The following is a 26,256-nucleotide window of genomic DNA, read 5'->3' as shown; positions in this document are numbered from 1 at the left end:
ATTAGGAAAGTTTGAGCTATTGGTATTGTAAATGACAAATTTTTTATTTATGTGTTAGCGAATTTAATAGCTTTGTCATGTACAATGCCAATAGTTATAACTTTCGCAAATGTGACACCTATAACATTTGTAATGCAATATGTGTTGTATTTACGTGACTTAGATGTATTGATATTACAAATGACAATGGCTTTTAATTTTTTTTAATAAATAAAACTTAAATAAAAGTTATTGTAATTTATAATGGCAATAGCTTAAACTTTTGTAAATAACTTTTGTGAAGATTATGTTCAGTGTATTTTTTTTTGTGGCGAAAATCCAAGAACAGAAGTGAAATATTAACATGTTTTTGTGACAAAACATTGAGAGAACATATTTAAACCAGTTGTTGTTGAATGGTTGCACAGATTGATGCTGTGGTGGCGCTGAGTAATGTGGTTGTGACGAGTGATGCTGTGGCGTTCAGTGATGCTGTGGTAGCGCATAGTGATGTTGTGGTGCCCCTGAGTGATGCTGTGGTGGTTGTGAGTGATGCTGTGGTGATGCGACAGATAGAGTGAGTGCGATAGATAGAGTGAGTGCGATAGATAGAGTGAGTGCGATAGATAGAGTGAGTGCGATAGATAGAGTGAGTGCGATAGATAGAGCGAGTGCGATAGATAGAGCGAGGGCGATAGATAGAGCGAGGGCGATAGATAGAGCGAGGGCGATAGATAGAGCGAGGGCGATAGATAGAGCGAGGGCGATAGATAGAGTGAGGGCGATAGATAGAGTGAGGGCGATAGATAGAGTGAGGGCGATAGAGTGAGGGCGATAGATAGAGTGAGGGCGATAGATAGAGTGAGGGCGATAGATAGAGTGAGGGCGATAGAGTGAGGGCGATAGATAGAGTGAGGGCGATAGATAGAGTGAGGGCGATAGATAGAGTGAGGGCGATAGATAGAGTGAGGGCGATAGATAGAGTGAGGGCGATAGATGGATAGAGTGCGGGCGAGAGATGGATAGAGTGCGGGCGAGAGATGGATAGAGTGCGGGCGAGAGATGGATAGAGTGCGGGCGAGAGATGGATAGAGTGCGGGCGAGAGATGGATAGAGTGCGGGCGAGAGATGGATAGAGTGCGGGCGAGAGATGGATAGAGTGCGGGCGAGAGATGGATAGAGTGCGGGCGAGAGATGGATAGAGTGCGGGCGAGAGATGGATAGAGTGCGGGCGAGAGATGGATAGAGTGCGGGCGAGAGATGGATAGAGTGCGGGCGGTGGATGGCTAGAGTGCGGGCGGTGGATGGCTAGAGTGCGGGCGGTGGATGGCTAGAGTGCGGGCGGTGGATGGCTAGAGTGCGGGCGGTGGATGGCTAGAGTGCGGGCGGTGGATGGCTAGAGTGCGGGCGGTGGATGGCTAGAGTGCGGGCGGTGGATGGCTAGAGTGCGGGCGATGGCTAGAGTGCGGGCGATGGATGGATAGAGTGAGGACGATGGATGGATAGAGTGAGGACGATGGATGGATAGAGTGAGGACGATGGATGGATAGAGTGAGGACGATGGATGGATAGAGTGAGGACGATGGATGGATAGAGTGAGGACGATGGATGGATAGAGTGAGGACGATAGATGGATAGAGGACGATAGAGTGAGTGCGATAGATGGTTGTGTGTGTGGTTGTGTGTGTGGTTGTGTGTGTGTGGGGTTGTGTGTGTGGGGTTGTGTGTGTGGGTTTGTGTGTGTGTTTGGGGTTGTGTGTGTGTTTGGGGTTGTGTGTGGGGATGTGTGGGGGGTTGTGTGTGTGTTTTGCGTTGTGTGTAGGGGGTTTTGTGGGGGGTTGTGTGTGTGGGGTTGTGTGTGGGGGGGTTGTGTGGGGGGTTGTGAGCGTGTTTGGGGGGGTTGTGTGTGTGTGTGGGGTTGTGTGTGTGTGGGGGGGGATTGGAGGGGGTGTGTTTATGACAGTGCACCCAGTGGCACATTTGTCTTTAATAGACATAAATATATGGAGGTTTAAGATTGTCCAGTTATAAATCACGATTAGTAGAGATTTCAAAGTTTAAAATAAAAAATGAAGATAAACACTGAGCTAGCCAGACAAGTCTGGAACACACACAATCAAGTTGAAAACCCGTTCTTCTTAGCTGCAGTGTAGAAGAAACAATGGGAAAAGCCAACAGGTTTCTCCTTCATGACCAATGGCTTCACCAAGGGTTTTAACCAGGCTGTACAGCACCTACAATGGGCAGCATGACTAGTTCAAAATATTAACAACAAAAAAAACTACAAATTCTTTGATGCGGTCACCAGAGTTATTTAGTTGGCACGCACACCACGCAAGTGCGCTCCTACAAAAATTAGCAGGAGCTTTTAATATATTTTTAGTTACTGATAAGAGTTGGATCAGTAATTAAGAAAGCAACACAGGGAACGGTTGGGAACAGCAATGCTACACAATGGTAGAAGGGGGGTGCCGAAGCAACACGGAAGTGGACACAAGCAAAGGTGAAGGGCTGGAAAGATGCAAATGGGAGGACAAGAGCAAAAGCAACACCAGAATTAGGGGGAAAAGCAATGGGGAGAATCACACAGGGTGGCACATGAGGAAAGAGGACTGGAAAAAGCAGCTGGGCAACAGGAAGCAACACGGAGTGCACATGGAGCAACGTACACAAGTGTGACGGGTCAAAAACGCACCGCTCTAATGGAGGGGGGGAGCAATGGGGAGAATCACACAGGGGGGCACACGTGGAAAGAGGACTGGAAGAAGCAGCTCGGCAACAGGAAGCAGCACGGAGCAACGTACACAAATGTGACGGGTCAAAAATACACCACTCTAATGGAGGGGGGAAGCAATGGGAAGAATCACACGGGGGCACCCGAGGAAAGAGGGCTGGAAGAAGCAGCTGGGCAACAGGAAGCAACACGGAGCAACATACACAAGTGTGACGGGTCAAAAACACACCGCTCTAATGGAGTGCTCCACAGAAAAGGAAACAAGTATTCACTTCAGATGTTCCTGTCCAGCGACCACATGAAAGAAGTGGAAATCAAGCTCGCCGGCAGTAAAAGGGAAAACCATAGCTCGAACTTTAAATAAACGAAACGAGGAGAAGTTTGTAAATGGCCTCTATGGGGGTGGGGGGCGAGCCGTGACATCATGGCTCTGAAGAAAACAAACATTTGAATGCACGAACGGGGTAGGAGGGTGCGGGGGGCGAATTAGAATGCATTGGACTGCGGGAGGGGGAGGGACGGGAAGAATTGCCTTGCACAAAACTGAAATGAGCTTGCCTCAAAGTTAAACACGACAAGCTCTCGGCATTGCTGTGGCGGGGAAGCGCATTCCTCAGAGGTGGGGCTGTGGGAGCCCGGTCTGACATAGGAGCTGGGCTGATGCTGGAAAGCCAAGCAGTGAGCCACCAAACACGCTGGGGCTGCGGAGAAATGACATCTGATTCAGGGAAAGTAATGAAATAGAAAAGATTTTCCATTTCTTTACTTTTGAAGAATCACGGCAAACGTGCATCTCAAGGAAACAAAAGAAAAGCCTGGGGCCTATATTAGCAAGGAGGCTGCTGGGCTAATTAAATAATAAACTTTGTGGGAGAGCATGGCCTGATGCTGATGCGAGTGGAGGCGGAGTGAGGTGGATGGCATATAAAGAGGGATGGGCAGTGTATTGTGCAAGGAGCAGGCACTTCAAACAAGCTCTCGGCGATGCTGTGGCGGGGGAGTGCATTCCTTTCAAATCTGATGCCGAGGCACAGACAAATGGTGATGTGTGATGTGGCTGGCGATGATGTGCACGCGCCTGGCTCACATGAACTGTACGCAATCCGCAGCTAGGTAGACTTTTCAGACCGCTTACTATAATCTCACTTATCATCCCTTCGGGATGTAATAGGCAAGACCTAAATAGGATTTAAACTACTTTGTGATCAAGAGGAACCTCTGGCAAAGAAGAACAGCTGAAGAGAAGGACTGCCCTTGCTGTGTGTTCTGGGGCTGGCCTGCAGTTTGCTGATTTGACTAAGGAGAGGACAAGGGACTTTGCTCTGTGCTGTGTCCCCCTGCTTGAGAGGACTTTGCTGTGTCCTGAAGTAACTAGTATCCAAGGGCTCAAGGAGAGCTGGTCCCCTGTTGTGGAAACTCAGGAACATTAAAGTTTCCAAGTGTGTCGCAGTGACTCTGTGTGTGTGTGTGTGTGTGTGTGTGTGTGTGTGTGTGTGTGTGTGTGCTTTTTGCACGCCTGAAACTGCTGTGTGTTCCTCGGTGCTGTTTACGAGGTGCCCTGTGACCGCATTGCCCCCGCAGCGTGAAACATCGTCCACGCTGCTGCATTGCTGTTTGTGGCCCGAGCCGTCATCGTAACTGAGGCTGTGAGTAAAGATCGGCGGCCCGTGCCGCAACGTGCTGAAGGCTTACTTGAAAGTAAGGACCGTATCTCTACAACAGTTGGTGCGTGTGCTTTTTGCACGCCTGAGACTGCCGTGTGGTTTGTGGTGCTGTGTACAAGGTGCCCCCGTGACTACATTCCCCCCGCAGCGTGAAACATCGCCCACATTGCTGCATTGCTGTTTGTGGTTCGAGCCGTCATCGTAACAGAGGCTGTGAATAAAGATGGCCGCCCGAGCCGCAGCGTGCTAAAGGATTTCTTGAAGCTAAGGAAGCTACAAGGTGAAAGGGATCTTGATTGTTGTTCTTCGAAAGGAATCTGCCCAAGATCGTCAACGGAGAAGGCAGCGTCGTAACCTGTCCGGCTACAGCGACGCCTAGCAACAGAGCCGCAACGTGATCTGGACGTCTGACGAACGGAGAGAGAGAGCAAGGCAGTGTGTGGCCTGGGGAGGCGTGCAGGAAGGGTACAGGAGGGCTCCGATCTCTCTCCCGCTGTACCGCATTAGACGCGCTGAGTCCCATAGCTGCCCGAACCTGCCCAGCAGGACCGGGCCGTCCCTTTAAGCTTTCGACCGTTATCTCTGCTGTTGGGGCCTAGTGGTGCCCGAGTTGACCGCGCAAATTCGCTTACCGCATTATACTTACATTACGAACCGCATTATTCTTGCAATACTGTTGTATTTCTATCTAGGTCCCTAATTCGATATTCCTGATTTATGCCATTATGTGGTTATAATAAATAATATCCTTATAAAGGCATATATCCATATTTAGTCGTAGCCCATGCAGTCCAAATTAAGCAAGGCTACTTCCCCAGACTCCTAGAGAGTACAACGCGTTCTTTAAACAAAGCAAACCTCCAGCAACCTGGGAAATCCCCATGCTACTGTTTTGATTTGTCCTAGAACTCCTGCGAACACTGAAAGAACGGCGAGTTCTTAGTGACATCTTTATTGACGTCTTATGTCCAACCTTACGTCAAACCCGGCACCTTTCAGGTATAAATATACCAACGTTGCCTTAAGCAAACACACGGTGGTTTGGAGCAGAGCGGCTATCTACTGGCCCGAGAGCCCAGCTGATGCGAGAGCCCACGGACGCCGCCCCTCCCTTTTGACGCACTGAGAGAGACGCTGTCTTTTTCTCCAGCCGAGAAAATCCAGCTCCGGTGTTTCCAGCCGCCCTCGCGGGTTGCTGGGATATCGAGTCCTGAGAGAGAGATACCAGACCTCCTGCTTTCTATTACCCAGGTACGGATCTGACTAAACCCTTAAGAGAATTCTTGACTCAGATTCATGGCAAAAACAAACTTAACTTAAACTGCTACTTACTTACTCCTTCTCACGTATTAGGCTTAGGTCAGGTACACCGGGGTAGGCGTATTTAGAAGCACCAGTTGAGTACGTTAGTCAATGTATTTATGTATGTATATATTTTATCCATTTTAAAGTATCATATGGCTAAGAAACCATATCAATGCTTTTACAGTATTATTTCATAATACTTATTTTACTGTACGCACTTTACTTCATGTTAAGTATTGCAATTGTGGCAATTCATTTCTCTTGCATGAGAAAGAAGACTGCTCAATAAATAACACCTTTTATTGAACACGCCCGTCTCTATTTCTCTGCACTCTGGTGAAACTAAGTATGCACAATTGACTGAGTAAAATAGCTGTCTATTGTTTTCACACGACTCTAGATACACTCTTATTCTGAGGGAGCAAAGTTGTCATGTTTATGGTTGTCAGAAGCTAATCCCTTCTTGTCTATTCAGGGAAGTTAAACTCCTCCTTGTTTATTCGAGAAAGTTTCTAGTGACCTCTGAGCTAGCTGGCAAAACTAATTAAGTCTAATATAGTCAGTAGAGACCTAGTCGACCTCAGTCCTACGTCTACACTGCTGTTTATATTATTCCAATGCGCAGAGCCTATTGGGAATATAGGAACTACACTACATGGCGCCCAACGTTTGGTAAGGCAATAATCTAACGCAAGACACTAGAGTAACTCAGTCGTGCTTTTTCACACAGAACCCTTTTTCCCGTAAATACTCCAAAAGACGTCTGGAGTGGGTAAAAGGTTAAAATCCGTCGGTACTTAGTAGGAAGAGATTCCTATGTATAGTTTTTGGTTTAGTCAACGTTGAAGGATACAGTGTACCAAAATATTGTGCACCTAATCTTTGTTTCCCTTGAAACTTGATCTGCAACAAAAACAATTCTGTCAGTAAAATGCCTGACGGAGACGAAGAAAGAGATGCTACAGTGTCTCAACAGTTGTTGGATGACCCAAATATCCAACAGAATGACCCGAATTCTATTTACATTCCGGCAAATATAAGAACTATAACTATTAAACTTATAGAAAATGGACTATCATCACGAGGTGGTACAGTCATATTCGTGGTAGAGGCCCATGAATATCGGCAGACAGAGGTATTTTATTCATGGATACACTTTCCAGCAGCAAACGCTGTAACAAAAGAATTCCACTATTACAAAATAGAGGAACCTCCAGATGAATACACTCCTTTCGAGGAGGTTGAAATCCCATTAAATTACCAAGAGCACCTGCTCTGGTTTAAAGGCACCCTAAAACATAAAAATCACATCACCAGGCTCGGTCCACTAGGTACACCAGGAGCAACGTGGCCGGTTCTAGCCAGCTACACACCTCACCCAGACATTGATAAAATGTCAGACCAGGAACTTTTAGCTCAGCTAAAAATACTAATTAAGATACATAGACAATTGGTCCTATATGTAATGCGGACTTGAACAGTCCAACCAGCAATTAACATTCCACAGCTGACCCCTCATCAGGGGAACACAAACAAAATTACACCACAGAACATACAATCATGTCTTGGTAAAACACCCGCAAAACGGGAACAAATTCCATTCTGGTTAGCACAAAAAATCACTCAAATAGAGGCAGTATTTCCTGATACTACAGCCAATGAGAAACACAGAATTCTGACTATCTGTCTTCCAATGGGGATCGCACCACATGTGGAGGACTGTGACACTTGGGGCACAGTCTTTGCTTCCATTTACACAAAGACACATGGTGTTCCGTCCATGGCGGTTATACCAGATGTGCTAAGACAAATTCAAAATGAATACGGTCCAGAACCTGCTTTAACTCTGGGTATGAAATTACTGAAAGACTTCAAGCAGGTCTCGGCTATATTAATAGCCAACATAAAAGGAGAAGCAGCATCTGTGGCGATCCGCCAGAAATTGAAAGAAACAGATATAGCAGAACAACCTTTTGAACTTGCCAGAATCATAGAAAAATCCTATGAAGAACTAGGTAGAGATAGTTTGGGTGGGAAACCAGTAAAACCCCAACTAACTGAAAATCCTGAAAAAACTTTTATTAAAAATAATCTAAACAATACAAAAAAGAGTTGGGATGGTAATAAGCAATCCACTCCCAAAGAAAAACGATTCCAGTCCAGAGGAAGGTCTCCTCAACGGAGAGAAAGATCTCCGGACCAAGGACACAAGTCTTCCCAGAGGGAGCCCTCTGAGAAAAGATACAACCTTAGAGATAGGGATAAATTGAGAAAACCTGATAGATATCAAGATATTGATACACGTCCCTCTCGATCTTTTCAGACTTCCTCACAGAAATCGGAAAGAAGAGGACGGTCAGAACACAAGGAAGAGCACGTCAAGTCCAAAGACAAAGAACCTGCTCATCAAGGTAAAAAATTACAATTTCCAAGAAAGAAGGTAGCCAGTATTAAAATAATTAAACATGCCGACGATACTGAGGACACAACTGAAAATCGGAGTGTGGGCTCAGACAATGCTAGACAGCGCAGCAGAAGTGACAATAGCTCGCAAGATCCTGATGAATATTCTGGAGACGGTGGACACGAATGAATACATTCAGGAGGAAACTGCAGACACCAGAGTTAGCAAACCCCATAAATTATACGAAATAACATTGCGTATAGAGGGAGATAAGACTAGGAAAGTAAGGGGTCTCTTTTGGGATAACCTTTCAAAAGGCTATGACATTCTGTTAGCCGAGAAAGACTGGTCACCAGAGTTTGTCAGGGAGTGCCCTCATGGCGAAGAAATGATTATGCCTGCCTTCTCAAATCATATTCCAATTCATAACAAAATATACACTTGCAAGAAAATGGGCAGTGGCCCAAGCTCCTGCATTATATAAAAATCATATAGGATGGGATGAGGACTCTCCTCCTCACAAAATCCAGTTAAAAAGTCAACCAACTGCACAAAGGCAGTATCCTGTTAAGCAAGAAGCTAAAAAACAAGTCAGGGAGATCTTAGATCAACTTGAATATCAGAGGGTGATTGAAACATGCACCTCACAAATGAACATTCCTTTGTTTCCTGTCTCCAAGCCAGACGATTCATATTGTCTAGTTTTGGACTACAGACACGTAAACTCCTGTTGCAAAACATTTGCAGTACAAAACTCACACAGTGCAGCACTAATGAATAACATTGTGCGCAAAAAATATAAAACGACATTAGACATCTCTAATGGATTCTTTTGTCAAAAGATTGCACCTGAAAGCAGGTATTTGACCGCTTTCTCAATAATGGGGTCGCAAAAACACTTCTGTCGACTCCCACAGGGATTCAAGAATAGCCCAGGATTATTCTCAGCAAGAGTAACAGAGTTACTACAAATATGTGATGATGAAGCATTATCTTATGTCGAGGACATCTATTTAACAGTTGATGACCTGGAGACTCACTTGAAAAGAGTGAACACCATAATACTTGGTTTCGCAGCTGAGGGTTACAAATTCAACTTTAAAAAGTCAAGAATTGCCCATCTAACTGTCCTGTTTTTAGAATATGAATTATCAAGTAAAGGCAAAAGCCTAGCAGACAACTTCTTAGAGAAGTGTGCTGTACTCCAAGCACCTAAAACGCTGAAGAACTTACAATCAATACTAGGTTTCCTGAATTTCGGAAGAACATACATTCTAAATTATGCAGAGAGGGTTAAACCTCTCTATAAATTAATAAAACCTGATTTCAAACCAATCAATTGGACTCAGAAACACACAGAAATTTTAAGATCATTGCAAACAGACATGTTAGCTAAAACAAAAATGCAAACACGCGAAAACATACGCAACCTTGTAATTCGAATCATCCCAGGAAGATGCGGATTCACGTACCTGACCTCTAATGAGGGAGAAACGTACCAATAGCTTACAAATCACACTTGTACACACAACAGAAATGAAATTCAGTTCTACTGAAAAAATTCTAATAGCGGTTCAAACTGCTGTAGCAAAAGAAAGAGCCAAAGCCCAAGGCAGAAGGATAACTGTTTTGACAGCAGAATCAGCCCTTGAGCCATTAACAAGTCCACGCAATTTGACTGCTGTGGCATTAGATCCAAAATGGATACAATGGGAAAATTCTCTTGCTGCAGAAGACGTGAAATACTATTTTGACCCAAAAATGAAAAAACTAGAAAATCTAGAATATGAAGAACAATATCCTCTGCCAATCGAAATTCTGCCTCTCGAACAGTACACATGTGTAATCTATATGGACAGATTTGCACAACACTACGATGTAGAGAAAAAATCCTACAACGCAGCGTGCGCGATTGTTAAAGGTCGCTGGCGCTTTGGTAAATTCCGACCAATAGTCACCAAAACTGAATCACTCAGAAACTGTTCAACTCAGCAAGCTGAAATAAGATCTTTAAAGATGGCGCTTGAAAATGCCGATCACGAATTCCCCACACTAATAGTGTGCGATTCGCATTACTGCGTCAAATCTTACAACAATGACTTGCAGAACTGGGTTCAAAACGATTACAAAGATGACACAGGTGCCACAATAAAGCATAAAAAGCGTTGGGAACTAGTACTTTTACAGAAAGAACTACAAAAGACTCACGTGATACATACACTGAGTCATCAACGTGATGGCGTTCACGTTGTAGGGAATTCACTGGCTCACAGAGCCACAGCGGAAGCAGCTCAACCGGCTTCCGTAGCCACAAAAAAGCGTTCAGAAAAATACATAGACGGAGAGACTATGCTGGCGGTAAAAGCGTCTTTAAAAGGCGGCTATGCAGCATTACCTCTGAACTATCCACTCGGTAATACATAAATAATTGATGCAAACTCTGTTCCTTTTGCTCAAATCCCTGGAGTGGGGGATAGAGTAATTCCAAACACAAACAGGAGAGTCTTTTTAATAGCAGACACACACATGGGATTGGGTCTAAGGCACCGAGAGATCAGGGAATCTCAGAAAGAATTACGATCCGAATACTGGTGGCCGGGGATGAGCCTGCAACATTACAAATTTGCAATGGGCTGTCAAAACTGCAACAGAGATCGCAGTCGCGAACCTACCGGAAAAATGCCAGGACCCTTCTTTTAGAAAGCATAAGGCTATCTATATGCAAAAATCCAGCAGGAGAAATGCGTCCCATTAATGTTTAAGACTAGATTCACTTAAAATATAGACCCCAGCGCTCGGCTGACGCCAGAACTGTTATAAAAGATTTGCGAGTCTTTATCGGCACATACGCAATTGGCATGCTACATTCTGACCAGGGTCCTGCGTTTAGCTCTAGGGTTTACAAGGAGGCCATGGCCAGCATGGGCATTGCATTGCGGTACTCTTGTCCCTTCCATCCTGAGGGAAATGCGGTAGTGGAAAGAAAAAACCGGGACATAAAGCAATCTATAACGGCGAGGGTATTAGGTTCGGGTGATGGGTGGGTCCAACATTTAACAAGTGTCCAACGTAGTCTTAATAATCTGCCAAGAAATTCTCTAAAAGGTCTCAGTCCGTACGAACTATTGTTCGGTACTAGAATGTATATTCAGGATCTGATAGTCACACTTCAGTGGTAGAAGAAAAATGCTTTGACATCAAAGACCGTTTGGCTGTTTTACAGGACTTAAATGAAACAAGAAGGAACCTGAGCAACATAAAGTTAAAAACAACAGCCACTGAAGAAAAACCACCTGTCCCACCAAGACCTGTCTGGATTCCAAAGATTGGGGATCAGGTCAGAGAGAAGATCGCGGTGAAGAAGGAATTTGGGCCTTCTCACAGACAAGCAGTACCTGTCTTAGCTGTCAGCGGAACAAGATCAGTTGTACTACCACCCCTTGCTGGTAAAAAGGAGAACCGTGTTGCATCCATCGACCTGGTAAAACCACAATCATGTGGCCAATAATAAGTAGTAGGCCCAGTGGACTCCCAAGAAATAGCAGAACACCAAAATTTGCTACAATCCAAGAGGTTCAAACTGAGAGACTAATCACTTTTGATAAACCTGCAGTGAATAAAAAAGGAATATGCAACAATGCCATGGAACTTGTGCCTCTTGAAACCCAGATTGCAACAGTTCGTCAAGAAACACCAGTCTACAACGATGTAGCCTCAGACTATGCTAATGAAACAAAGAAAAATCCAAAAGCAAATGAAAATTCGGAAGCAATTCCATCAATTGACAGAACTGCATCTGGCTACTTCATCAATTTCTATGACTTTTCTGAAGATCCAAGCGAGCCTGAAGAAACTGAATTTGACATTTTTGGCCCGATTGAGCTCTTGAAATATCTACATCAGTTCAAGGTTTCATTAAGTTACTTTGTAAAACCAAGTACTTTCTCTGATGATTGGGACTTTGAAAATATTAATAATATGATGTCAGATTTAGTAATGTCAGCAAAATTTACAGAACATGATTATTTACTGGGTTCATCAAATTATGAAGAAATATACTGCTATAATCACTTTGGTCATCACTATTTGCATAAATCTGCACAGCCTAGAAATGTTTTTAATTATAATCAATGGGAACATTGTGCAACACCACCTAAAAGCAGCTCGAAAACATTGTATGAGAAATTCCCATACTTCTCAGGGTTTAACACAAGTGATGCAGAAGCGTTTTATTTTGAAATGATAAATAAGACAGGAATGAAAACAATGTTGACAAATACTAAATTGATTTATTCTGAAACATTTTATGAAAAACCATCTGGGGTACAAAAGAATGGCAGGTCCAAGGTCTAGAAGCATTATTTAGAGCCTGCATGATCCCAGAACAATTAATATTCCTGAATGACACCATTCAGCAAACAACCTGTCTTGGTCTAGCCAAGATAAAAGATTTAAACAAACCGTCTATTCCGAAGCCCATACCTGATAGTAATAGCACTACAGATGTGGAGATAGACGTATCCCATAATTTACACCAAAACAGAACACATCCTGATTGGAAAAAATGGTTGATCTGGCCCACAGACACAAATAACTGTCAAGATAGATTCCTGAACAAAATACAGGGGTTCAAAATGACCAGGCCAGACCCTAGATACTCCCAGAGACAACATCCAGGGATAGTTACAACATACAGTGTAGGGAAACTATGCCTCGAATGGCTACAGAAATCCACACTGGCTGAAATTAAGCAACACTTGACTTTACTTAAAGACGGTGCTGACTTGCGTGATTTCATACTGGGACCACGCAAACAGCGTCAAAAACGTTTCATAGCGGCCGGTATATACGCTGCGTACAACGAAGCTTGGAAAGTAATGCAAATTGAAACAGCAGAAAAAATACGAGAAATTGATTGTATTCATTTGAAAACATCACTTTCTGTTGTGGACAATTGGATAACGACTCTGTCTTCCAGAATATATTAACTGGACAGTATTGTATCATCTGCTATTGATATAATAGAGCAGGACTTACTAATGTTACAACATGGTCAGTCCCAATTACGTTCTATTGTACAGCTTGGCTGGACGTTGCAAAATCTGCGTTCAGGCTACGTGCCGTGGCGTTTAATCAACACAACGTCATTATTCTCAATCTTTAACCTTACTGATAAACAAATCAGTTTGGCACAAAAAGGAGCAGACTATACGATTCTGAGCATTGAAAAACTTGAGAGATTACCATTGACAATGTCAGAAAGACCTGTCATAGAATGGATAATACACGGAATAATCACAATTCCGATAACAACTTTCCAGTTTAAATATTGCCAAGAGTATATACCAGCGGGCCAGTATGAAAGCTTGGGTAAAGGATACATCAAGTCAACATGGAAATTACCTTATACACACAAATGTTATAATGAAAAGAAAAAGGACATATTTCTTAGTGGTAACAATCGTAAATCACTAAGTGGTACACTCCTGTGTCAAGGTATTCACTTGCATGGGGCCTGCGAAGGGTCTTCGAATAACCTTTCATGTCACCTGCACGGCACTCCTGCAAAACAGATAGAGCCATTTTTCAGACAGCTTTCTAACAGTGGCTACGTTCTAATAAATGACCACAGCTGTTGTGGCATGGTGCCAGGAAAAGCCTATCTCGTCAGCGTTAGTTCCATGGTCACTTGCTGTATGCAAGTATTGTATCCAAACAGCACTTCAGACATGGAGGCGGCGATATGGCCTTATTTGAATATCTCTTCTATTCGAATTGATACTTTAAGCAGAATAAAATCCATTCTTTTACAGACAACTGTGCCTTTGACCTCGTCTAAAGAAACCTATGATCTGCAAGTCGCAAGGACAACAGCAGAGATACATTCCTTATTATCAACCAATTGCCCCGTGCATTTCGCAGAAATGTTGAGCCAAATCTTAAACATGTCAGATACCAGTGGCATCACACATGTATTTAAGACAATTTTTCGGGACTGTTGACGCCGTTTGAAACAGTTCTGGGAATGTTTCCCAATTTTGTCCATTCTGTCTTTGGCGGCCTACCTCTACTATTGGGATTCGTAGCAGGAATTTTATTTTTGATCCTTCTGCTCCGATATGGCAAGCCAAGCCACAGACAAGACTCCAGCAACGATGGAAGAAACGATCCTAGCAATACGCTACCAGGACCACATAACTAAAGTCCTCGGATTAGCCCGGCTAAGAGATCTGAATATGACCTGGTTTCTTTCATTCAGACCAATCTGGCAAGATTGCATCTTACCTGTGCTTCGATGTATGCTATGCGGAGAAGAATGTGTGTTGGACGTCTGTCTTACACTACCATCAGCAGTACCAATGGATACAGATACCTTGCTAGGTCCGGTAACGACTCATGCATCGTGTTGTCCCCAGCGGCTACCTATTCTGATGACTGCATTCGTTGAGACTTCACCACTACGAGTATGTGGCAGTGGAGTACGAGATGAGAGCAGCATCATACAGGTACAACCTTCTGTGAGCATTGCTGATCCTGACATCGATGATAGCAATCATTCTCACACATGCACTGTTACAGCATTTTCAAACTTGGTCGAACTTTCACCTGATGTCGTAGACCAATTTTTTGCGAGTCTGTCTGAAATGATATTCTCCCCTGAACAGAAAGAATAACTTTTTAAAGCAACGAGCACACAGCGTTCCCTGAACTCTGAATTCGGCCTTCAGCTTTGATAAACAAAAGCTACTGAAAACATTTGGAACTATTTTTTCCCCTGAAAGCGAAATAATTTTTTTCCTCTTCCAAAATATTTACATTTTTCTGGCACAGAGTACTCTGCTTAAAGTAGAACTATTCTTATTTAGGAACTCTAGAGACAATATTTTACCTCAGCCTCTAGCACATGTACAGCATTTGTATTATTATGTGATGGAATGGTCTCGACCTTCTCTTCTGTATTAAGAGCCATTTCATGTGTAATATTCGCAATTCATTCAGCTGATATATATATATATGCATTTTTAACTGAATGATACCACTGCTTGAAAAGCGTACAGTACCAATACTCATTTTCGTGTATTTACCATATACCATTTCAAATACGAATTATGTATTTTGGGGTGGGTTGGAAAACACATGCACCATTATATGTTACTATTGCTTAGTTTTAGTAATGAGGGACATTAGATCGTGGAGTGGGTGTTGTATTTCTATCTAGGACCCTAATTCGACATTCCTGATTTATGCCCTTATGTGGTTATAATAAATAATATCCTTATAAAGGCATAAGAATCATATCCATATTTAGTCGTAGCCCATGCAGTCCAAATTAAGCAAGGCTACTTCCCCAGACTCCTAGAGTGTACAACGCGTTCTTTAAACAAAGCAAACCTCCAGCAACCTGGGAAATCCCCATGCTTCTGTTTTGATTTGTCCTAGAACTCCTGCGAACATTGAAAGAACGGTCAGTTCTTAGTGACATCTTTATTGACGTCTTATGTCCAACCTTACGTCACACCCGGCACCTTTCAGGTATAAATATACCAACGTTGCCTTAAGGAAACACACAGTGGTTTGGAGCAGAGCGGCTATCTACTTGCCCGAGAGCCCAGCTGATGTGAGAGCCCACGGACGCCGCCCCTCCCTTTTGACGCACTGAGAGAGACGCTGTCTTTTTCTCCAGCCGAGGAAATCCAGCTCTGGTGTTTCCAGCCGCCCTCGCTGGTTGCTGGGATATCGAGTCCTGAGAGAGAGATACCAGACCTCCTGCTTTCTATTACCCAGGTACGGAGCTGACTAAACCCTTAAGAGAATTCTTGACTCAGATTCTTGGCAAAAACCAACTTAACTTAAACTGCTACTTACTTACTCCTTCCCACGTATTAGGCTTAGGTCAGGTACACCGGGGTAGGCGTATTTAGAAGCACCAGTTGAGTACGTTAGTCAATGTATTTATGTATGTATATATTTTATCCATTTTAAAGTATCATATGGCTAAGAAACCATATCAATGCTTTTACAGTATTATTTCATAATACTCCTTTTACTGTACGCACTTTACTTCATGTTAAGTATTGCAATTGTGGCAATTCATTTCTCTTGCATGAGAAAGAAGACTGCTCAATAAATAACACCTTTTATTGAACACGCCCGTCTCTCTATTTCTCTGCACTCTGGTGAAACTAAGTATGCACAATTGACTGAGTAAAATAGCTGTCTTGTTTTCACACGACTCTAGAGATACACTCTTATTCTGAGGGAGCAAAGTTGTCATGTTTATGGTTGTCAGAAGCTAATCCCTTCTTGTCTATCCAGGGAAGTTAAACTCCTCCTTGTTTATTCGAGAAAGTTTCTAGTGACCTCTGAGCTAGCTGGCAAAACTAATTAAGTCTAATATAGTCAGTAGAGACCTAGTCCACCTCAGTCCTACATCTACACTGCTGTTTATATTATTCCAATGCGCGGAGCCTATTGGGAATATAGGAACTACACTACAATACAAACTGCCTGATTCTTGCATTACGAACCGCATTATTCTTGCATTACGACCGGCCTGATTCTTTCATTATGAATCGCATTATTCTTGCATTACGAACTGCCTGATTCTTACATTAAGGACTGTCTTATTACTACATTACGAACTGCATTACAAACTGCATTGCATTGCATTAGGACTGTATTAGAGATCGTGAATTGCTCATTAATACCCAAGAATCTACAAGTGATTGCTGGCCTAATAACCAGCAAAGTGAAATATTACGAATACGCATATGTTGGATTTCTATCGTTTGGTCTCATCGTATTCCTTTTTATAAAGATACCGCTATTTTTATGAAACCAGTGTGGTGTCCATTTGTGGTGTTATCACTGTTTTTACTGGGAGTGTGGTTGCAAATACTTTACACATGGCCTTGGAGATAAGCCTGGCTGCTCGTGCCAAGCTTTCAGGGAGTGAGCCGGGGTTATCTAAGAGTGTGTCCCTCCTTACCCTGACTAGAAGCAGGGGTCCCTATTTGGACAAAGGTACCTACCTCAGCCAACTAGAGACCCCCAGTTCTAACAAACCCAAACTCTAGAAAGCTGAATTATGCACAGTATGTGAATCCAGAAACCTCTTCATGCTGCAAACCTACTCCCACAGGTAAGTAGCCATATCTGAAAGAGACCATAGTTATTAATTCCTTACCTCAGAATTACCGACAGACATCAGACTAGATCCGGAGAAATGTTTTCTTATCAGTGGCCCACGCATCGGTAGGTGGCGTCGGTTGACTACGCGTTCGGCGTTATGGTCGATGGGATGACGTTTCGGTGTCTACTTAGACGCTGCCCCTGTGCACTGATGTCAGTTCTTTCTTTTTCCGCGTCAGCCAGCGCCGATCCGGAGAGAGCGGTGCCCCTTAGTCACTTTTTGACTAAAGCTTTCTTGACTTTTGTCAGCATCTTTTTCAAGTCCTTTGACTCCTGGTGCACATAGGGATGTCTCCTCGTCGTACCGGCTTCACGCCTTGTGACTCCTGTCACAGACTGATGTCTGTCACGGATCCGCACCTCGTGTGCCTCTGGTGCCTGGAGCGCAACCATGACCCAAAGTCGTACTCAGACGGTCAGGCTATGCACCCGAAGTCTTTGCGGGAACGGTCCTGAAAGCTTCTGGAGGCCCAGCAATCGGCTCCGTGCAGCTCGAGGTCCCGGTCGGGAGAAAGGTCACGGGACCGGTCGCGGAGCCATCACCACTCGTCGCCAAGGTCTTTGCACTCCTCGGGCAAGTCGAAGCACAAGAAGAAGCATCTTTGCTCTTTGCCTTCTCCTCGTACATTGGCCGATGCAACGAGGGATCCGGAGCATTTCCGCTCTGTGGCTCCGCTTTCGGGGCCCTCTTCTGGGACGACCCCGTCCTTCCCTCTTTTTCTGGGAGCTGGGGCATCCCGTCCAGCTTCAAGCTTACTACGAAGCATTGCATAGCATTTTAGGCAGCCCGTGCCTTTGGGCCCTGCGGACTGTGCTGGGGGCCCTGGACCTTCAAGGCTGACGGCTTCGGCTCCGGCACCGGAGGGCCCCCAAGGATCCAAGCCTGGATCCAGATCAGTGCCGGTCGACCTCACGGTACCTTCCCCTGCGCCGATTTTAGTAGACCCAAGTCTCACCCTTGACTTGGACCCAGAGACGGACCAGCGTCAACCAGTACTTTTGTACCAATGTTCTTTCCTGGCATTCCCTATCGCCCTGACTGGCAGCTAGTGGAGGGTGAGGAGGACTGGGAGGGGTCTGGTGACCCTCTAGCAGACAATCTCGAAGAGCTGGGCTGGAGAGAGGAGTTGGGTTATGTCAGTGGTCTGGATACCTCTCCAGACCTTGGTATGCTTTCTCCCCCTACTATGTCTACAGAGGAGGGAGTCTGTAATGCTGTGATGTTGCGTAGGATGGCTGAGGCCTGGGGCCTTGAGCTTCCAACGGTGGCTGTCAGGACTAACCTCCTGACTGAGGTGATTCAGCTAGCAGTAGCCTCGACGTAGCCCCTCCTGCCTTTTAATGAGGCCCTCACTGACATCCTTCTGGGCACTTGGTCCAAGCCCAGCACAGCGCCTCCTGTGGATAGAATGATTGCTCAATGCCACGGCCCGGCTCAGGGCGATCCACTTTTTTTTCCCAACACCCTACCTCTGAGAGATTGGTGGTCCAAGCCACAACATCAAAAGGTGCATTCCCTATTGCTCCCCCAAATAGGGAATCAAAGAACTGGACTATCTTGGGAAGAAAATGTTTTCTTCTGCCAGCTTAGGACTGCGGTCGGTAAACACCCACACTCTGTGTGGGACACGGTTGCACAAGTGCTGCCGCCCGGGCCGTGCTCACCCACGGTGTCGCAGAGGGTAAAGATGTAGCTAAGTTTGCCATCCGGTGTGGGCTGGATACTATAGACTCGCTAGGTAGAACGAGGCCCTACGCCTGGCTGAGGTCCACTGGTTTCTCTGGGGATGTTCCATCGACCCATTTGGACATGCCCTTTGATGGCCGTCGCCTGTTTGGCAATAAGGCGGACGACGAACGTTTCAAGGACTCTAGAGCTATGGCCATATCCTTGGGCCTCACTGCCACCTCTTGCCCCATGCTGTCTGCCTTTTACCCCTTTCATGGCTATGGAAGGGGTGTCCCAATACGCTCCACCCAGAGCCACATGCTTGCGCAAGCTACCCAGCATCGTGGGTCTGGGGGCCAGCCAGTCCACCAGTGCCCCCCTGCAGCACCATCCAACCCTTTCTAGTCTGACTTCAGGGCCACCAAGTGCCAGTGGGTGGCAGGATCCGCCATCACCTCCCCCACTGGCGTAACATCATGTCGGATATGTGGGTTCTGCATATAGTCCGAAGGGGCTACTCCCGCTTCTTCAAGACTACCTCTCCCTCCATGCCACCTACACTCCATCGCATGTCAGAGGATCATTTGGTTCTTCTCCACCAGAAAGTTATGGCTCTCTTGGCCAAGGGTGCTATAGAACGTGTCCTTGTGCCAGAAGTAGGGCGTAGTTGCTACTCCCACTACTTCCTGGTACCCAAGATGGACAAAGGCCTGCGTCCTATCTTGGATCTCTTGAATGTCAACCGTTTCCTCCGGAAGGAGTTCAAAATATTGACATTGGCTCAGGTCCTCTCTGCCCTCTACCCTGGAGACTGGATGGTAGTGTTGGACTTGCAGGATGCTTTCTTTCACATCCCTGCCGGCCCAACGGCGTTAACTGCGGTTAACGGTAGGCCACAAGCATTTTCAGTTTACTGTGCTCCCCTTTGGCCTTACCAGCGCCCTCAGGTGTTCACGAAAGTGATGGCGGTCGCAGCTCATCTGCACAGATCAGGGGTTCCAGTCTTCCCCTTTCCCGACGACTTGCTGTTAAAGGCGGGCCTGTCCCAGGCAGTCGTCTTCTACCTCCACACTGCGGACAACATCCTGCATTTGCTGGGGTTCACTATCTATGTGCCGATGTCTCACCTGATTCCCACTCAGAAGCTCCTTTTCATCGGAGCGGTTCTGGACACAGCACAGTTTCGGGTCTATCCTCCCGAGCAGCGAGTCCGGGTTATTTGGGCTATGATACCGATGTTTCAGCCTCTGTCCCAGATTTCAGTGAGAATGACCCTAAGGCTGCTGGGCCTCATGGCCTCCTGCATCCTGCTGGTAGATCATGCCAGATGTCATATGCGGGCTCTGCAGTGGGACCTGAAGTTCCAGTGCGCACAGCATCGAGGGAATCTTTCCGATGTCGTCCAGATCTCGGAGGGCATTGCAAGTCAGTTGCAGTGGTGGCTTACGAACCAGGATTGGGTCAGCCGCAGATCCCTCTTCCATCCCAAACCAGAGTTCCCAGTAGTGACTGATGCGTCACTTCTGGGATGCGGCGACCATATGGGGGAGGCGGAGATCTGAGGCCTCTGGTATCCAGCGGAGTCCGGGCTCCACATCAACCTTCTGGAACTCCGGGTGATTTGTCTTGCACTAAAGGCATTCCTTCCCTCTGTCAAAGGACGAGTAGTGCAGGTGTTCACGAACAACATCACCGCCATGTGGTACTGCAACAAACAGGGCGGTGTGGGATCTTGGACTCTGTCAAGAGGCTCTTCTCCTCTGGGCATGGCTGGAACAACATGGCATATCCCAGGTGGTTCAACACCTGACAGGTTCCCTAAACGCTAGGGCGGACGAGCACAGCCACTGTTGCATGATGGATCAAGAATGGTGTCTTCACTCAAGGTGGTTCAAGGTCTCTTTCAGCAGTGGGGAGAGACTTGGTTAGATCTATTTACCACAGAAGAGAACGCGCAATGTAAGCAGTTCTGCGCGTTGGAGATTCCAATACAGCACTCGCTCGGTGACGCCTTTCGTTGCGAGTGGAATTGCAGCCTCCTGTACGCCTTTCCACCTGTACCACTTCTACCTAAAGTGCTGTATAAGATCAAGCGCGACCGAGCTGAAGAAATTCTTGAGGCTCCGGACTGGGCACGAAGAGTCTGGTACGCCGAGCTCTTGAGCATGGTCATCGATCCTCCGATCAGTCTGCCTCTTTGGGAGGATCTTCTGTCGCAGCAGCAGGGGACGGTCCTCCACCCGAACCTGTCCAACCTCCACCTCCTTGAGTGGAGATTGAGCGGCGACAGTTGACAGCTGTCGACCTTCCTCCCTAAGTCTGTAATGTCATCTTAGCAGCCAGGCATCCCTCTACTAAAACTGTATACGCCTGTAGATGGGACAAATTTGTGGCATGGTGCACAGCAAAGGCTGTAGATCCCCTTTCTGCCCCTCTTTCAGAGGTTCGCCTCTTCATCCTTTCCTTGGCTGAGGCAAGACTCTGCTCCGGGCACTGTTGAAGGCTATCTTTCGGCCTTCCTTCGTCTTCCTGATCAGCCTTCTCTTTTCAAGTCCCCGATTGTTAACAGATTCCTGAAAGGCATCACTCAACTATTTCCTCCTTCTCCTCCCATAATTCCCCAGTGGGTCTTGAACCTTGTACTCACTTATCTTATGTATGCTCCCTTGGACCAACAACAAAATTGTCCTCTTTGTCTCCTCACTTTGAAGACAGTTTTCTTGCTTGCCATCTCCTCTGCTCGCAGGGTGAGCGAGTTTGAGGCATTATCCTCAAAAGCTTCCTTTCTTGCTGTCCATTCGAACAAAGTCGTCCTCCGTAATAGGCCCTCTTTTCTGCCGAAAGTGGTTATTTCCTTCCACACAGGTCAGACCATCACATTGCCCACCTTCTTCCTGCCTCCGCACCCTTCCAAAGAGGAGGAGAGACTCCACTGTCTGGACCCAAAGCGTGATCTGTCTTTCTACCTTGACTGCACAAAAGACTTCCGGGTGGATGATCAACTCTTCGTGGGTTATATGGGAGCAAAGAAAGGCCAGGAAGTGCACAAACGTACGATCTCTCAATGGGTTGCCCTATGTATCAATATCTGTTATTCTCTGGTAAAACGGAACCTCCAGTGGGACTGCGCCCCCACTCTACCTGGGCGACGACAGCCCCTACTGCTTTGGGATGTGGAGTTCTCTTACTTGACATCTGTCAGGCAGCCACGTGGGCATCCTTGCATATGTTCACCAAGCATTACTGCCTGGTTGGCCAAGTCCGGAGAGACTGCTTTTTTTGTCTGTTCTGTTCTCCAGGACTTGGTTTGAACTTAGTTTGCAGACCCTCCTCCGGGGTTGGCATTGCTGAGGTATCTATTCTAAGGTAAGGAATCTATAACTACAGCCTTTTTCAGATGAACAAGTCACTTACCTTCTGTAACGATGTATCTGTAAGAGACATTAGTAGTTCTAGATTCCTTATCGCCTCACCCATCCTAACCGTTCTGCAAACTGACTTCTAGGGATTGAGATTCCCTTACTGGGCCCTTGGTTATGTGCACCAGTGGTCAGTGTCTTGCATGGCTCTTCTGGCTTGGAAAGCCGTCTCAGAACTGATGTCAGCACCCAGGGGTGGCGTCTAAGTAGACACCGCAACATCATCCCGGTGACCACAACGACAAATGGGTAGTCGACCAACGCCACCTACCGACGCCCAGGGGTACTGCTAAGAAATGTTTTTCTCCGGTTCCAGTCTGATGCCTGGGGTAATTCTAAGGTAAAGAATCTATAACTACTATTGTCTCTTACAGATACATCGATACCGAAGGTAAGTAACTTGTTCTTCAGTTTCCTTTTGCCATTCCTGGCTATCATGTAATAGCGGCTAAATGTTTAAAACTGTAAAAATCTAAATCAGCTGATCAAGATGTTTCTAGTTGCAAGAAAGGGTGCTTGTGAACATTATTTACCGCAGTTATGATCTGTGATGGAGCACAAACCGTTCATTAATTTCAGCAAATACATGTTATTTTATGAAGGTTTGTAGAGCGTACTATTACCCGGAAGGGTATCTTTGCACTGACATGTACTTAAGTGTGCACAGCTTGCCCTGACCAAATTAAGCTTTACACTACAACTCGGGGATGATTGCTGGCTTCATGAAGATTTCCTAAAAGTTGTTGCACTCAACATTCCCTGCATTTGGTGGTGGAGGAATGGCTTTTTTACATGCAGGAAAAACGTTTTCCACATACAGAGAAAAAAGAAAGTGTGTATTTTGTACAGGTGACTCTATGTCCCATTTGCAGTACCCTTCCCACTTCATGGATAACTTTGTAAAGGAGAAATAATAGCTCTTGGAAATTGTCTCATGACATACCGAGACATGTGGCAGGAATCCTGCACCTGCCGTATCTCTCCAGTAGTACTTCTGAGAATGTTTGTGAATTCCAAAAAGTAATACATTTGCGCCCCACAAGTACACCTAAATCTGTGAATGCACCCTGTCTGGGTTGGGAAATTTCCGAGGGCGGAGAGCCACCAGGAGTCATGATACCAAAGATGAGGACTTCTGTCTTTTCTGAGTTGAGTTTAATGCAGCTGTTCTTCATCCAGGTGGTAGCGGCTTTCATCCCTTTCTGGAAGTTGTGTCTGGTAATGTTGGGTTCGTTGGAGAGGCAGAGGAGCAGCTGGGTGTTGTCTGCGCAGGAGATGATGTTAAGCCTGTGGTTCTGGACGATGTTTGGAAGGGGTGGCCATGTAGACTTTAAAGAGAGTGGGGCTGAGGGCCGAGCCTTGGGCTCCAGAGTTGGTCTCTGTCAACGTCGGGAGGTAAGTAGGGAGTCTGACCCGCTGATTTCTGTCTGAGGAAGGAGCGGATCCAGTTGAGGGCCTTGCTGTGGATGCCAGTGTCATGGAGTCCGGTGGCTAGGGTGCGGTGGGAGACGGTGTTGAATGCTGCCAGGAGGATAAGGGCTGCTTTTTCGCCCTGGTCGAGGAGGGAGCGGACGTCGGTGACTGCAAGTAGGGCTGTCTTGGTGCTGTGGTTTCTTGGGAATCTGGATTAGGAGATGTCCAGGACGTTGTTAGCTTTGATAAAGTTTGTTAGCTGGGTGTTCACGGCCTTTTTGATGACCTTGACTGCACAGGAAAGCAGGGAGATGGGCCTGAAGTTTTAGAAGTCTGTAGGGACAACTGAGGGTTTCTTCAGGAAAGGGTTGACTTAGGGATGTTTACAGTCATCTGGTAAGATGCCGGTCTCGAAGGAGCAGTTGACCATCCGATGTAGTTCAGGTGCGATGGCCGAGGCGGCTCTGTGGAAGATGTGGTGAGCGCAGGGGTCTGAGGGTGCTCCAGAGTGGATGTTTTTCATGGTCTTGAAGGTGTTTTCTGCCGTGAGCGGGATCCATTTGAGCAGGGTCTATTTGGTGGCATCGCATGAGGGTGGAGCTGGAGCAGTGACGTGGTCTTTGTTGTCGAATTTGTCATAGATCATCTTGATCTTGTGGTGGAAGAAGGTGCTGAGTCTGTTTCAGAGGCCTTGGGAGGGTGGGACGATTGTTGTTTCGCTGCAGGGTTTGGCAAATTCCATTGTGATGAAGAAGAGATCTTTTGTTGTGTGCATTAATGAGGATTGTGTCTTGTAAAGATTTCTTCCTTGTGGATTTGAGTTGATGGTGTGCAGTGGTGGCTGCTGTGTAGGGTGTGCTTGTGTCCGGGGTTTTGTTGTTCCTCCATGTCTTTTCGGTCATCTGCAGAAGTGTCTGCATTCTTGGAGTGCAGGGATGAACCAGCTTGCTTCCTTGCTGTCTTATGGTGGCTTTCTTGAGGGAGGCGAGTGTCGGCACAGTTCGTGATCCAGCGCTAAAGATTGCATGCTGCGGTGTTTGTGTCTGATGTCGTTGGTGGTAGGGTGCTCACGAGGGCAGAGGTGAGCTGGTCTTCGATGATTTTGTTCCAGCTTATGCAGGGTAGGCAGTCAGCGTGCTTGTGTACAGTTGGTTTTTTGAAGGAGAAGTGGATGCAGTGGTGATCTGTTCAGAGCAGTTCCATGGTGTGGCCATAAGAAACGCTGTTTCTTCCAGTGAAGATGGGGTTGAGTGTGTGTTCCGCTGTGTACGTGGGGATGGTGACGAGTTGTTTCAGTCCTACGTTGGCGAGGTTCTCTAAGAGGGAGGTGGTGTTTGAGGAGTCGTGGTTGTCCAGGTGGAAGTTTAGGTCTCTGAGTAGGATGTTGTCTGTGGATGCGAGGGTGTGTGGTGCGATGAGGTCTGTGATGGTGTCGGTAAAGGGAGCGCATGGGCTGGGAGGCCTGTGGTTTAGGGTTCCACGGAGAGTCATTTTGGGGTTTGTCTGGATCTGGAAGTGGAGGGGCTCCATGAGGGGTGTTGTTGTCTGGGCGAGTGGTCATGCTGAGGGTGTTTTTGTGGATGACCGCAATGCCTCCTATACAGATGGGACTGTCCTTTTGCAAGATGTTGTATCCTTCGGGAATGGCAGTGGCGATGTTGGGTACAGAGTTGGTGCTTGTCCAGGTTTCTGTGAGGAAGGTGACTTCGGGCGAGTAGGTGTTGAGGAGGTCCCAGATTTCTATGACGTGTTTGTGTAGGGAACATACCTTGAGGAGGATGCAGTTGAGCGATTTGTGAGCATTGATGGCTGGTAGGTTGAGAGATGCTGCTGGGGTATGGAGGTTAGTGAAGGTGCGACGGCAGTGGAGACAGGAGAGGGGGCCATGGGTGGTGTTTGATGTTGAGAGCTGGCATTTGTTGTTGCGTCCGGGGTTGAGATTGTTAAGGGTGCCGAGTTATAGCAGCATTGGCGAGTTAGAGGGCCAGGGTCCCTGGTGCTGCTTAAGGATGGGCTCAGACAAGCTTACCTTTTGTGCGCCAGTGGCGTGCCCGCTGTGCGCGGCCAACATTTAGTAGGGATTGGGGGAGGGCGGGTCAGCTGGGAGGCAGGAGGGACACACTGGATGTGGGAGGGGCCGCTGGGGCAGCAGCGACGGGGAGAAAACGAGGGAAAAAAGAAAGTGAGAAGAGTGAAAAAAGAGAAAAGTGACAGAAGGGCTTCGAAAGAAGAAGGAAAAGAAGGAGAAAAAGAAACACTAAAGGAAAGAGGCAAGAGAGGCGGAGACAGAAAAGCCGAAGACCTGAGTGCTCGCAGACTGGATCACCAGGGATGAGGCACAGGCAGGAGCCTGCGGGTAGAGGAGGGCCTCGAACACCCTGCAACTGTAAGCTCATGGGACAGCACTTTGTGGTGGAGCTGCGTGAGGTGAGAACAGTCACACTGACCAGGTCAGTGGTCTTGCTCTCCTTGCCGCG

Source organism: Lissotriton helveticus, chromosome 3_1 (assembly GCF_964261635.1).
Source record: "Lissotriton helveticus chromosome 3_1, aLisHel1.1, whole genome shotgun sequence".
NCBI lineage: Eukaryota > Metazoa > Chordata > Amphibia > Caudata > Salamandridae > Lissotriton > Lissotriton helveticus.
Note: the sequence above shows the minus strand (reverse complement) of the source record.